This window comes from Oryctolagus cuniculus, chromosome X (assembly GCF_964237555.1).
Source record: "Oryctolagus cuniculus chromosome X, mOryCun1.1, whole genome shotgun sequence".
Taxonomy (NCBI): Eukaryota; Metazoa; Chordata; class Mammalia; order Lagomorpha; family Leporidae; genus Oryctolagus; species Oryctolagus cuniculus.
Genome location: NC_091453.1, coordinates 26101065 through 26113512, shown reverse-complemented (window position 1 = coordinate 26113512; position 12448 = coordinate 26101065). Strand labels below are relative to the sequence as shown.

Here is a 12448-nt window from a genome sequence, read left to right as displayed (position 1 = left end):
GCTTCTCTGGTGAATGTCGGCCTGGGATCGTTAAGGCCGAGCCCAGCCAGATGGAAGCGGTGGGGGAGGGGATCCAGCTTTCTCGGGCCCGGAGAGGCTTAATGGGTCCACCACAGGGTGTGTGTGTGTGTGTGTGTGTGCGTGCCCGCGCGCGCGTGCCCAGGGAGGTTGTCGCCTTTGCCAGTGGCCGCTCCCCGGCGGGGCAGGGCGGGGGCTCCGAGTTGCCCAGAGCTGGGGCGGGGCGGGCGCCGCGGGTTCGCGCCGAAGGTTCGGTGGGGGTGTGGACCCCGGGCTGGGGCTGCTTCCCTGCACCCTCCACCCAGCCTGTTCCGTGACCCGCCAAAGTGTGGGTGCTGGCGGCGTGTCGGGGCACGCCAGGGCTACTCTCGGCGTCCGAGCGCGTGGAGCTCCCCGCTCCTGGCAGCTACGTGCACTCGCCTTCCAGGGGCCTGTGTCGCGCCCTTCTCGCTTGTTTGTCTCGTGTGAGCCTCGTAAACCGCCCTGATTTATTACCCAGACTAAATGCTTAATTTGTGAATATGAAACAGATTAAAAGGGGCGGGGGCGGAGGGGGCTTGAGGTCGGCATATTTTAGCAATCAGACCAAAGCAGCCCGGCAGATGTTTCAAATTTGTCCACATTTTCAGGCTCATGTGGAAAGCCAGCCAGAATGGTCAAGAGGTCCCTTCTCCTTCCTTCAACCTGAGAACTTGGCAATGATCAAAAGGAGGTGATTAGTAGCTACAGAGAAAAGACACCAGCAGGCAAGGAGTTAACAGAGGCTGAGCCCTTCACCTCCAGGATTGGGGTGGGGGGCGGGGGTCACGAAGGCAACCTGATCACAAAGGCTGGAGGAGTCCTGGCTACAAAAGGGCCCGGTTCTAGAAGCCAACTTTGAAGAACAAAGTCGAGGGTCCATTAAAAGTTAATTCAGCAAATAAACTTCCTTGGTGATAAAACCAACGAGAAAGATGGAAACTCCAACTTAAAATAGCCCAAAGATAATAAAAAGAAATAGCTTTGATGTGGCCTAACCGTGTGCAGGTCCTCCCAGCGATCCCCAAACCGAGGCCTCTCTCCCGGGAGCACCCTCTGCCTTTGAAAAGGCCCTGTGTGTCCAGGCAGTGATTTTTGGCGTTTGTCATTTGGGGGCAACTTTACATATCCCAGGCTATAGCAGTGTGTTCTTTTCAGCTGCTTGGTTCCAGCCGCCCAGTGAAGCAGATACAATTTCTATAAATTGGCCTTCTCCTCTGGGTTTTGATTGATCATCACCATATGAGATTATTGAAACTCTAATGTCTTATTTCACTTTCTCCAAGGGGTGAGGAGGGGAGGAGTTTATTGGGAGTCAGGGCCATGTGAAGACTGTGTTGTTGTGCAAGGGTGATCTCCAGTAGCCCGGATTCAGCAGCCTCCAGACACTCCTGTGCATCTCCTGTGGGCCTCTTGCCCCTCCCCCCTCCCGCTGCAGCTCTCGGCTTCCGTCTCCTCTGTACAGGTACACTACCAAACCCAGCCTTCCAATTTGGGGAGGAGAAAATGGCTGTTGACTCAAAACAAGGAAACAAAAGATTTGCTTTTCTGAAACATGTTTATTATAACTCAGGACACCCTCCCCCCGCTTTTGTTGCCCGCGCAAACTTTTTTGCTCCCCTTTTGCCTCGACACCATCTTTCATTTTATTAAAGTTGATTACGGTTCCTCTGCCTTGTCCTCTGCCAGACAAAGGCTTAGGGAAAGTCGAAGAACGCGTTAATTATATGTTTCTTGTAAACTGACTTTTCATTTCCCCCTAACACATTTAGTTGGCTTGGTGTTTAGTTTAACACTCAATTGCTGCAAATATGCTGCTTTAAAAATGCTGTCTTTATTAAAACAAATAAATGAATTCAAAGACCCTTCTAATTTCAACTCGCGTGGGCTAGAAACAGAAGAGGAAAAACGAAAGCGGAGCAGTAGCAAGGGAAAGGCAGCAGGGAGAGGAGAGAAAGGAGACTAGGAAATGCACATGCACACACACACATGCACGCATACACACACACACACACACATGCACGCACACGCAGGCTCCGGCAGCATTGCTTCTGCCATCCCTCCCACGGCCCTGTTAAACTGGTCCATACAATTGTCCCTGGCTGCGGCCTGCAGCTCACCAGCCCTCCTGGATTTTCCATCTCTTGGTGCCTAAGGCGATCATTAGCTGAGAATGGACAACCTCCCTACCTGCTGGCAGCCGTCACTTACCAGCCACGGGAGGCTGGCTGCCAGCTCCCGGGGCGGGCCTGGGCCCCATTTGCTCAATCCGAGAGGGGTCCTTGGTTTTTGCCCCTGGGTGCATTGGTGCCTAATTAAACTCTATCCAGGGCAGTGTGCACTAAATATACGTAGGCTGAGAGGGAGCTGGAAGGAAAAGGCGGAAATTACCTATGCAGGGTAAAGGACTCTTCGGAGCGAGAGGGAGGCAGGGATCCCTCTGATCACACCTTGTGTTGTCCCCTCAGCCTCAGAGTGCAGAGTGCACACTCACGCTGGAGCTGAAATCCAGGAGAAGTGGGAACCAGAGGCGGTGGGGTGGTGGGGAGGGGAGCCATAGCTCGCAATATCCCTAAGCAGGGTTGGTGTCACCACCAGGCAGGAGGGAGGTCCAAACAGACAAGGCAGGCTGCAGAAAAATGACCCAGGTACCCTTGTGGCCCTGGAGTTATTGCTCATGTGCCACAGCCCCGTCGCACGCAGGAGCTGGAGCTGTATAAATGGCTGTGGGGACAGACGGCAACAGACCCGTCACGTGCCCAAGGACTGAGTGTGTGTTGTGAATCTAAGCAGATGGCGAAGGACCAGGGGAAAATCCTCAGCCGATGTCCAGAGAGACACCTATCTGGGACCAGGGCCCAGGCAGGAGCAGAAAGGCCTCACCTGGTGATAAAGAGCCAGCTGGCGCGATCCGGAGTGTGTGCACATCCTGCAACAATGCTGTCGGGGCTTTGAGGGAGCGCCCGCGCGTTAGTGGCCGAAGCGAGAGCAGACCCCAGAGCTCCGTGCTCTTGAGGAGAGCTCCTCAGGCTGAGAGCAAGAGCCAGGGTGCTCTCACTCGCCGAAGAGCTCAGGTGTTTTGGGCATTCAACACCGATTCATCACTTGCTGTGTGCAAAGCACTATGTTGGGCATAAGGGGCCACAGGTGCTCTGAGTGCTCAGAGGGCTGAGCAGAAGAGACCTGATCCATTTATGCACCTGGTAACAAAGACCTTGAGCCACAGTGGGCAAGAGGGCTGGGCAAGGGGAGACAGAAGCCAACACTCCGGGGGTTCCACTTCTCGCTGCTGGGCAGCCTGCAGCGTGGGGACTCCTTTACCCCTGACCCCAGTCAGTCCCAGCCTGGGCCTGCGAGACTGTTCTTGGGGTGAGGAGGTAGCCTTCACTTCCCCTTCTTGGAGGGCCAACACTTTGTTGCCCAAAGCCCATCAGGAAAATGACTGTAATGCAAACGGAGGCCACCGTTCTAGCTCCTACTGGCCCTTCAGTTCTTTCTCCTGCCCTGGACAAATAGAAGAGTGTAGCTTTATCCCCAAAAGCTCCTGGACAAATGAAGGCTCTCGGGGTGGGGGGAGCTGGGAAGGGAATACAGTCTTTCTTAACAAAACAAACCTGAGAATCTCCAAGGTTTAGCACTGCGAGGCAGCCGAAAAGGGGGGCTGGCTTAAGGGACCCCCACGCTGCTCCCCCTCAAGCAATCTGCCCCTTGGGGCGCTCGCAGTGTGATCACAGGTGCCCTCCCTCAAGGCATCTGGCTTGGGCCCAGCCCCTGTTCTTGGTTTCCCTAAGCAGAGGCGAAACCCGCTGGAACCTTCAAAGCACATTCCTCAACACTAAGGGAGAACTGTGGGGAAGTGAAAACAAAGAGGCCAAGGAGCCTTGCAGCAGTTCAGCTTACAGAGTTTGTGGGCCAACAGGGCTGGCCCAAGTTCACTCAGACTTCCCTGGCCCCGGGCCAGCGCCAGCTGGCAGCGTGCCCTCTCCAGGCCATGTCGCCCCCCAAAACCTGGGCACATTCCCGAGTTAGCCCAAGCCCCAGGAAGCCCCGCTGCCTTTCCGCAGCCCTCTCAGACCACCCACTCCCCGGTCCAGTTCTGATGGATGATTCCAAGAGCCAGGGAATGAATGTCCTCCGCAAACCCTCAACTCAGAGCTTCTCAAGAGTGAGTGGGTTGTCAGTGGACCAGGAGAGGGATCCTGCAGTCCCTCTGAGTGGCCTGGTGGGCCTGTGGGTGGCCCAACTTTCCTGCTTGGGAGCTTCAGGTCTTGAACAGCAATAGCGAAGGCTTGGCCACTACTTATCCTTGTGCGTCATAAAAGTATCCCCGACTGTGTGTCAAGGCTTGGAATCCCTGCTCGCTTGTCCTCGGTGTGACATCTGTGCCCCAAGAGGCACCCACACATACAAAATGCGAGGGCGTCGGGCCACGTGTTCCTTCATGGCTGGTGAGCAGGAGCCATTCATTCGTCGGGCCTTCACTGAGGTTCTCATGAGCCCTGCACTGTGCTTGCGTGTGCTGGGGTGGCTGAGGGAGACCCCAGGCTCCCAGGACCTATGCCCCTTTAGGAATGTGCAGTCTCCCAGAGAGAGAGAGAGAGAGAGAGAGAGAGAAGAGAGAGAGAGGCCCCATGGAGCTGCAAACCTTGCTGTGTTCACGCTGGGGGCAGGAGGAGAAGTCCCTGGTTTTACTCCTCTGCTTTGCGTTTTGCGCCAAAGGGAGGATGCTGCTGTGTGTCTGCCCACTTTGCGCCTCCAGCTGGATAAGCAGACTTCCTTCACCTCCCAGCAACCCACGTGCTGAACAGGGACTTGGGGACTGTGAGTTCTGTGCTTCCTTTCCCAAGGCTCTGCCCGGATGACCTCATGGTAGCGGCAGATGTTATGCTAACACCTGCATGTGGCAGCGCATTCTAAGGATAGGAAAGAGGGCTCGCTCCAGGCAGCAGAGAAAGCCTTTGCCATCCCAGTTTCCCACTCCCTGTTTGCCTGTCTGCCGGCACCCACTGCACCCAGCTTCTTGCTTATTCTTTCCAAGATAGTCCTGTCCAGGCTGATTCTGTTATTTTCTTTTTATTTACTGGAGAGAGAGAGAGCGAGAGAGAGAGCGAGAGAGAGAGCGAGAGAGCACACACTCTCCCATCTACTGATTTACTCCCCAAATATCTGTAATGGTTGGAGCCGGGCTAGAGCCCAAGCCAGGGGCTGGGAATGCAATCCAGCCCCCCCCCCCCAGATGCTGTGGGAGGAACCCAGCTCTCCAAGCCATCACTGCTGCCTCCCAGGGTGCACATCAACAGGAAGCCGGGGTCAGGAGCGCAGCCTGGTATGGAGTCCAGGCACCGCGATATGGGACGTGAGCATCTTGAAATCCCTGGGCCAAACCCCTGCCCTAAGGCTGATTCCTTAAAAAAATTCTTTTAGTTAAAAAAGAAATCCCAAACCCACAAAAAGTTGCAAGAATAGTGCGATGAACACCCATTATAGGAAGGCAAGATTTTGAACAGCGCTATATTTATCCAACACGCCTATCCTGGGAAAGAATTCAAAACCCTTCAAAGGTCTGAATTACTTTAACTGTATCTTAAAACGTTACTTAGAAATACTTTGCCCTCGTGGAGACATCGCTTGCTTCTTCATCACCCTGCTTGCCTGTTCCCAGCGCCGTATCACCGGAAGCCATGTGCACAGGGGGCATTTACTACACCTGTGGGATGCTATAGCAAAGACCTCGTGGTACTTAGGCTACCAGAGTTCAAGATGTGACTCTGCCACTTGAGTAGATGCATGACCTTAAGCAGTTCCCCCTGGGCACCTCATTTTGCCCGTCTGTGAAATGGAAGGTAATAATTCAATCCATTCACAGCGTTGGAAGAATTGCACTAGTTGACGAACATCAAAGACCTAAAATAATGTCTTGGCATATAGCAAGGTCTTCGTAGGTGTTGGGGAGACTTGAAATGTAAACACATTTGGTATCCATTGTGCTTTGGTGACTGCACAAAAGTTCACAGCCTTTGAGTTCTCATCGGTAACCGCGAGAGAGACCAAAGCAACCAGGAATGCGCTCCGTGAGCACTCGCCCCGTAGCTGAGAGCCTTGCCCGTGCCCGGCATCCCAGCGGCAGAGGCTTCTCATGGATGGGTTCCACCCTCCCAGAGGCTGGCTAGCCAGGCTTGGCATGATGGTATGAGGAGCAAAAGTCGTTTTTTCGTGTGGCCTGGCTGGTTGGACGATTGGGGAAGAAAGAAGGAACCTTTGCTGTGTGGGCGGAGCCGGGAACGGCCTGCTCCGCTCCTTCAGGGTGAAGCCAAGCTCGCCATGGCCAGAGGCTGTGAAGAAGTCCCAGCAAGTAGGTGTGACCCCCAGAACCCTCGACTGTCCGGAAACTCGGGGAAGCCCTGTGGGTCCCCGCACAAAGTTGTCTGGATTCTTCTTCACATAGGAAGTGTCTAATAGTAGCTGTCTCAAGAGCCAGAGGCAAGAGGATTGGAGAAAGATAAAGGAATTTGTTTAAACATATACTTTTCTCTGTGCTATAAAATCCTACGCCTAATATTAGGCTTTGACAGCTGGACTATCTGACCTTGACATGGTGGTGTCTCTGTCATATAATTTAATTAACGTGGGATGCGGGCAGTGCCAGGGAGGCAAACGTTCTGACAGCTCTTGGAAGCCACAGAAGTCCCTTTGAAGTTTCCCCAGTGCGCTGCTAGGCGGAGGCATCTCCGAAGGGGGAAGACAGCCCTGGTAGGGTGTGCAGAGGTTTCTCTGCGCCTCGTCCTGGTCAAGTTTGATGGCACGGGCCGAGCCACCTGCTGGGGTGTGAGAGTCCCGGAGGCTGCCCCTGCGAGTGGCCCCTTGGGGAAGGAGAACTCCTGCTTCACCAGGGACATTTGGAGGTCTGCTGTTCATAGAGTTCTCTCTACGAGAGGTTTGCTTCTGTCTCACTCTTGCCTGCCGCAAAGCCACTGAGCTGCACACAGGAAGGTAACCTGTGTAAGAGGCGTATTAACGAAGGAGAGAAAGGGCGCTGCACCTGCTCGGCACATAATCATTTAACACCCTCGCACACCCACCCACGTTGGGCAGGACACCAAATAGTATCCTGGACATCATAAAACTACATTTCAGGGGGCCAGCATTGTGGCGTAGCAGATTAGGCTGCTGCCTGCAACACCAGCATCCCACATGAGTACCGGTTCAAGTCCCGGCTGTTCTACTTCTGATCCAGCTCCCTGCTAACGCGCCTGGGAAAGCAGCAGAAGAGGGCCCAAGTGCTTGGGCCCCTGCCACCCAAGTGGGAGACCCAGAAGAAGCTCCTGGCTCCTGGCTTCGGTCTGGCCCAGCCCTGGCTGTTGTGGCCATTAGGAGAGTGAACCAGTGGATGGAAGACCTCTCTCTCTCTCTCTCTCTCTGTCTCTCTCTCTCTCTCTCTCTCTCTGTAACTCTTTCAAATAAATAAAATGCATCTTAAGAAATTACTACATTTTATTGTGCAAAGAGAATAATAAGCACACGAACAAAAGAACATGTAACAGTTCAGGTTGTGATAAATGTTGTGAAAACTAAAAGAAACAGAATGAAGATGAGTAGGAAGACACACAGAGGGAGAGATGAGAGATTCTTTTAGAGCGTAGATTGTGTCTTTGTGAGCCATGGGTGACAGTAATGCTGTGTAACAAACCACCACGAAACCTAGAATGCCTTTTTCTTTCTTTAAAGATTTATTTATTTATTTGAAAGGAAGAATTTACAGAGAGAGGGGGGGTCTTCCTTCTGCTGGTTCACTCTCCAGATGGCTACAACAGCCAGAGCTGGACCTGTTTGAAGTCAGGAGCTTGGAGCTTTCTTAGGTTTCCTATGTGGGTGCAGGGGCCCAAGCACTTGGGTCATCTTTCGATGCCTTCCCAGAAGCATTAATAGGGAGCTGGGTCAGAAGTGGAGCAGCCAGGACTCAAACTGGTGCCCATATGGGATGCTGGCGCTGCAGACAGCAGCTGTAACCCACTGTGCCACAGCGTCAGCCCCTCTTCTGTCTGTATCTGCAGGTCATCTATGGTTAGCTGCTCTACACTGTGCTCAACTGGGCTCGACACCAGATGTGAACTGGGCCCAGATGTGCTCCGTAGGGCCCTCGTCCTCCAAGGAGAAGTGGGCTGTCTGGGCCATGGTCTCATGGTGATGGCAGAGGTGCAAATGCATTTTCCTTATGTTCTAGACTCAGAACTTGCCCAGTTCCTTCAGCCTGTATCCCACTGGCCAAAACAAGTCTTGTGTCCTGACACCAACAGGATAGGGAGGTGCACACTGCCACTTAGAAGGATGAATTGCAAAGTCACAGGACAGAGGACACAGATGTGGGGTGTGTGTGTGTGTGTGTGTGTGGAGAGAGAGAGAGAGAGAGAGAGAGAGAGAGAGAGAGAAACTGGAAAGAGTAATGCATTCTGCAACAGTTCAAGCCAAAACCATATTTATCTATAGCTGCGACACTGGCCTATACCAAGTGATAAAACCAGTTTCTCTGGAGTCTTCTGTTTAAGATTGAATTTAAGTAAATCCGTGCAGTAATTACACATAGCATCCCTAAGGTGGTTTTGTTATGGCACCAGAGCTCCTGGGTCATTTTTTAAAAAGATTTATTTACTTATTTGAGAGGCATAGTTATGGACAGAGAGAGGGAGAAACAGAGAGAGAGAGAGGGAGAGAGAGAGAGAGGTCTTCCATCCACTGATTCACTCCCCAAACGGCTGCAACGGCCAGAGCTGGGCTGATCCGAAGCCAGGAGCCAGGAGCTTCTTCCCGGTCTCCCATGCGGGTGCAGGGGCCCAAAGACTTGGGTCACTCTCCGCTGCCTTTTCAGGCCATAGCAGGGAGCTGGATGGGAAGTGGAGCAGCCGGGATTTGAACCAGTGCACATATGGGATGCCAGCACTGCAGGAGGCAGCTTTACCGCTATGCCACAGCGCTGTCTGCTCCTGGATCATTGCCACAGCCCCAGGAAAGCTGCGAAGACAGGCCACAGGCCATCCCAGTGCTGAGAGACAAGAAGGCTGTGCTGCAGCAGATTCTTCCTGTCTGCACTTCACAGGCAGGGCAGGTGCCGGTGGGAGAGGCCATGGGGCACGCCACACCTGCAGGCTTCCTGGCAGCTCTCTGAGATTGTCTTAGAGGGGCCCAGCTCTAGCCCAGGACTCTGGAGGTGTCACCACTGGGCCTTACCTTACTTCAGCACCTCTCGCTGGCCGTCCAGGACACGCCTTCGTCTGCTGCATAAGGATACAGGTCGGCGACTCCTGCTTTTCCTCACACCCCTTCCTCTGCCTTTCTTTCTCTCGCCATCCTTGAATGATGCTTTTCAATTTCAGGCCTCCCTTCAGTGAATTCTTCCAGGCCTCCGAACTCAACCAGGTACTGGAACCTGGCCATTTTCTCTCACTTTTTAAAAGTTTATGTTATGGGGGCTGGCATTGTGGCACAGCAGGTTAACCTACTGCCTGTGGTGCCGGCATTCCATGTGGGCGTTGGTTCAAGTCCCAGCTGCTCTGCTTCTGATCCAGCTCTCCACTATGGCCTGGGAAAGCAGTAGAAGATGGCCCAAGTCCTTGGGTGGGCCCCTGCACCTACGTGGGAGACCCAGAAGAAGCTCCTGCCTCCTGGCGTCAGCCTGGCCCAGCCTTGGTCATTGCAGCCATTTGGGGAGTGAACCAGTGGCTGGAAGAGCTCGTCTGTGTCTTTCCCTCACAGGTGGCAGGGGCCCATGTACTTGGGCCATCTTCCACTGCTTTCCCGGGCACAGTAGCAGGGAGCTGGACCAGAAGCAGAGCAGCCAGAGCTTGACCCGGGAGCTCATATGGGATGCGGGGGCTGCAGACAGCACCATGCTATAGAACGTGCTATAACACAATGCCAGCTCCTCTTTGTCCCTTCCAGTGTAGGTCTCTTCAGAAGTCTGGGCCAGAGCTCCTCTGTGCTTTCAGCCTGCATTCCCCACTAGATGAGGATGATGACAATGCTAATGAGCGACTTCTTAGCGAAGCTCAGCAACCCAAGAGAAAAGTGTACCCGTCATTAGCGCACGGCCAATGACTGTGCTCACGGAGCTAGTTCTCAGATCAGGAAGCAGAACACCACCAGCTCCTGGGAAATCCTCCGTGCCTTCTTCAAGTTACTAGAGCCCCCAGAGTAACCGCCATGTTAACTTGTGATAGCGTCGCTCAGCATTGCCTGACTTGGTCCTTTCTAGAAAGGGAATCTACAGGGTGAGCTCTGGTGTGCATGTGACTTTTTTCGCTCCCCATGATTGCGCCTAGGAAAGCCGTGTATATTGTGTGCAGTTTCGTTCGTCCCGTCTCGTTGCTGTGGAGTATTCCACCGCACAACACACTACATGTTATGTGTCTGCTGTGCTACTGTTCATGGATGCTTGGGCGGTTTTGCTTGGGGACGATTATGAATAGGGCCACTGTGAAAATTTGCATGTGTTCCTTCTGGCGTCCATGCCTCCGCTGGGTGTAAGCATACCCAGGAGCTGACTTGTTGGGCCACAGCTTGTGTCTGTGTTCAGCCTTCTTATTTTTTTTTTTTTTTTAAGATTTATTTTATTTATTTGAAAGGCAGAGTTACAGAGAGAGGCAGAGACTGAGAGAAAGGTCTTCCATCCGCTGGCTCACTCCCCAGATGGCCGCAATGGCCGGAACTGCGCCAATCCAAAGCCAAGAGCCAGGAGCTTCTTCCAGGTCTCCCATGTGGGTGCAGGGACCCAAGGACTTGGGCCATCCTCTACTGCTATCCCAGGCCACAGCAGAGAGCTGGATTGGCAAGTGAGCGTCATTTGAATCCCAGCTGCTCTGCTTCCAATCCAGCTTCCTGCTAATGCACCTGGGAAAGCAGCAGGTGATGGCCCAAGTGCTTGAGCCCCTGCACCCATGTGGAAGTCCCAGAAGTTCCTGGGTCCTGGCTTTGGCCTGGCCCAGCCCGGGGGCAGGGGTGGTGGAGATCTTCCACCCACTGAATCATTCCCCAAATGACTACAGCTCAGAGCTCCATCTGGGTCTCCCACACGGGTGGCAGATGCTCAAGTACTTGGACCATCTTCTGCTGCTTTCCCAGCATGCGTTAACAGAGAGCTGGATGGCAAATGAAGTAGCTGGGACTGGAACCGGCACGCTACTGTGCACGCTGGAGTTGCAAGCAGCAACCTAAATCTCTGTGCCACAATACCAGCCCTTACATCCAGCTTTCAAAGTCACTGCCAAAAAGTTTCCTGATGTGGTTGTACCAGTTTAGATGCCCAGCAGTCAAGTGTGGAGGTTCTTCTTGTTAGCACTTGGAATTTTCTCCTTTTGGGCATTCTTGTGGACGCTACCAGGTTTATCCTCCCCAAGGGCAGGAACGAAGTCTTTTTCTACCTCGAAAATTCTCCCAAGCTCGGCCTAGACATTTGGCCTAGCAGTTAGGTCGCTGGTTAAGATAATCATGTCCCATTTCGGCGTGCCTGGGCTTGACTCCTGCTCCAGCTCAGAGAATGTAGCTTCCTGCTAATGTGCACTCTGGGAGGCAGGGGAGATGGCTCAAGTACTTGGGCACCTGCCACCCATGGGGGAGACCTGGACTGGGTTCCCAGCTCCTAGCTTTGGCCTGGCCCAGCTCAAGCTATTATAGGCATTAGGATATAAATTAGTAGATGGGAGCTCTCTCCCTCTCCTTCTCTACTTCTCAAATAAATAAATAAAGAAATAAAGAACTATTTAAAAACTTTTTAAAAAATTTCTCCCTACTCTCAAAGGTTCCAAACGTAGAGTAATGAATAGGAGAGAGTAATGTATACAAATTGTAAATATTTTTCAAAATATCACATTGTATCCCATAAATATGTACAGTTACTAAAGGTTGATCAAAACATTTAAATTTTTTAAAAGACTTATTTATTTGAAAGAAATACAGAGAGAAGGAGGGAGAGAGAAAGAGATCTTTCATCTGCTGATTCACTCCCCAAATAGCCTCAACAGCTGGAGCTGGGCCAATCTGAAACCAGGAGCCAGGAGGTTCTCCCAGGTCTCCCACATGGCTGCTGGGGCCCAAGCACTTGGGCCATCTTCTGCTGCTTTCCCAAGCCATTAGCAGGGAGCTGGATTGAATCAGTACCCATATGGAATGCCGGCACAGAAGGCCACAGCTTAACCCTCTACGCCACAGCACTGGCCACAAAACATTTAAACTTTTTAAATTTATCTTTAACTTATTTGAGAGTGAGAGAGACAGATACAGAGATTTCCCGTTTGTGATTCACTCCCCAAATGCGTACAGCAGCCACAGTTGAGCCAGGCTGGGGCTGAGCTGACGCCAGGAAGCCAGAACTCTTATCCAGGTCTCCCAGCGTGGTCTGGAAGGACCCAAGCACTGAAACCAT

The 12448-nt window shown here is 52.8% G+C and overlaps 1 protein-coding gene across 2 annotated transcripts in view; it reads left to right on the top strand.

Annotated features, from left to right (window-relative positions):
• BCOR (BCL6 corepressor) overlaps window positions 1–12448 on the top strand; it is a 113053-nt gene that overhangs the window by 29403 nt on the left and 71202 nt on the right. The window lies entirely within an intron of this gene.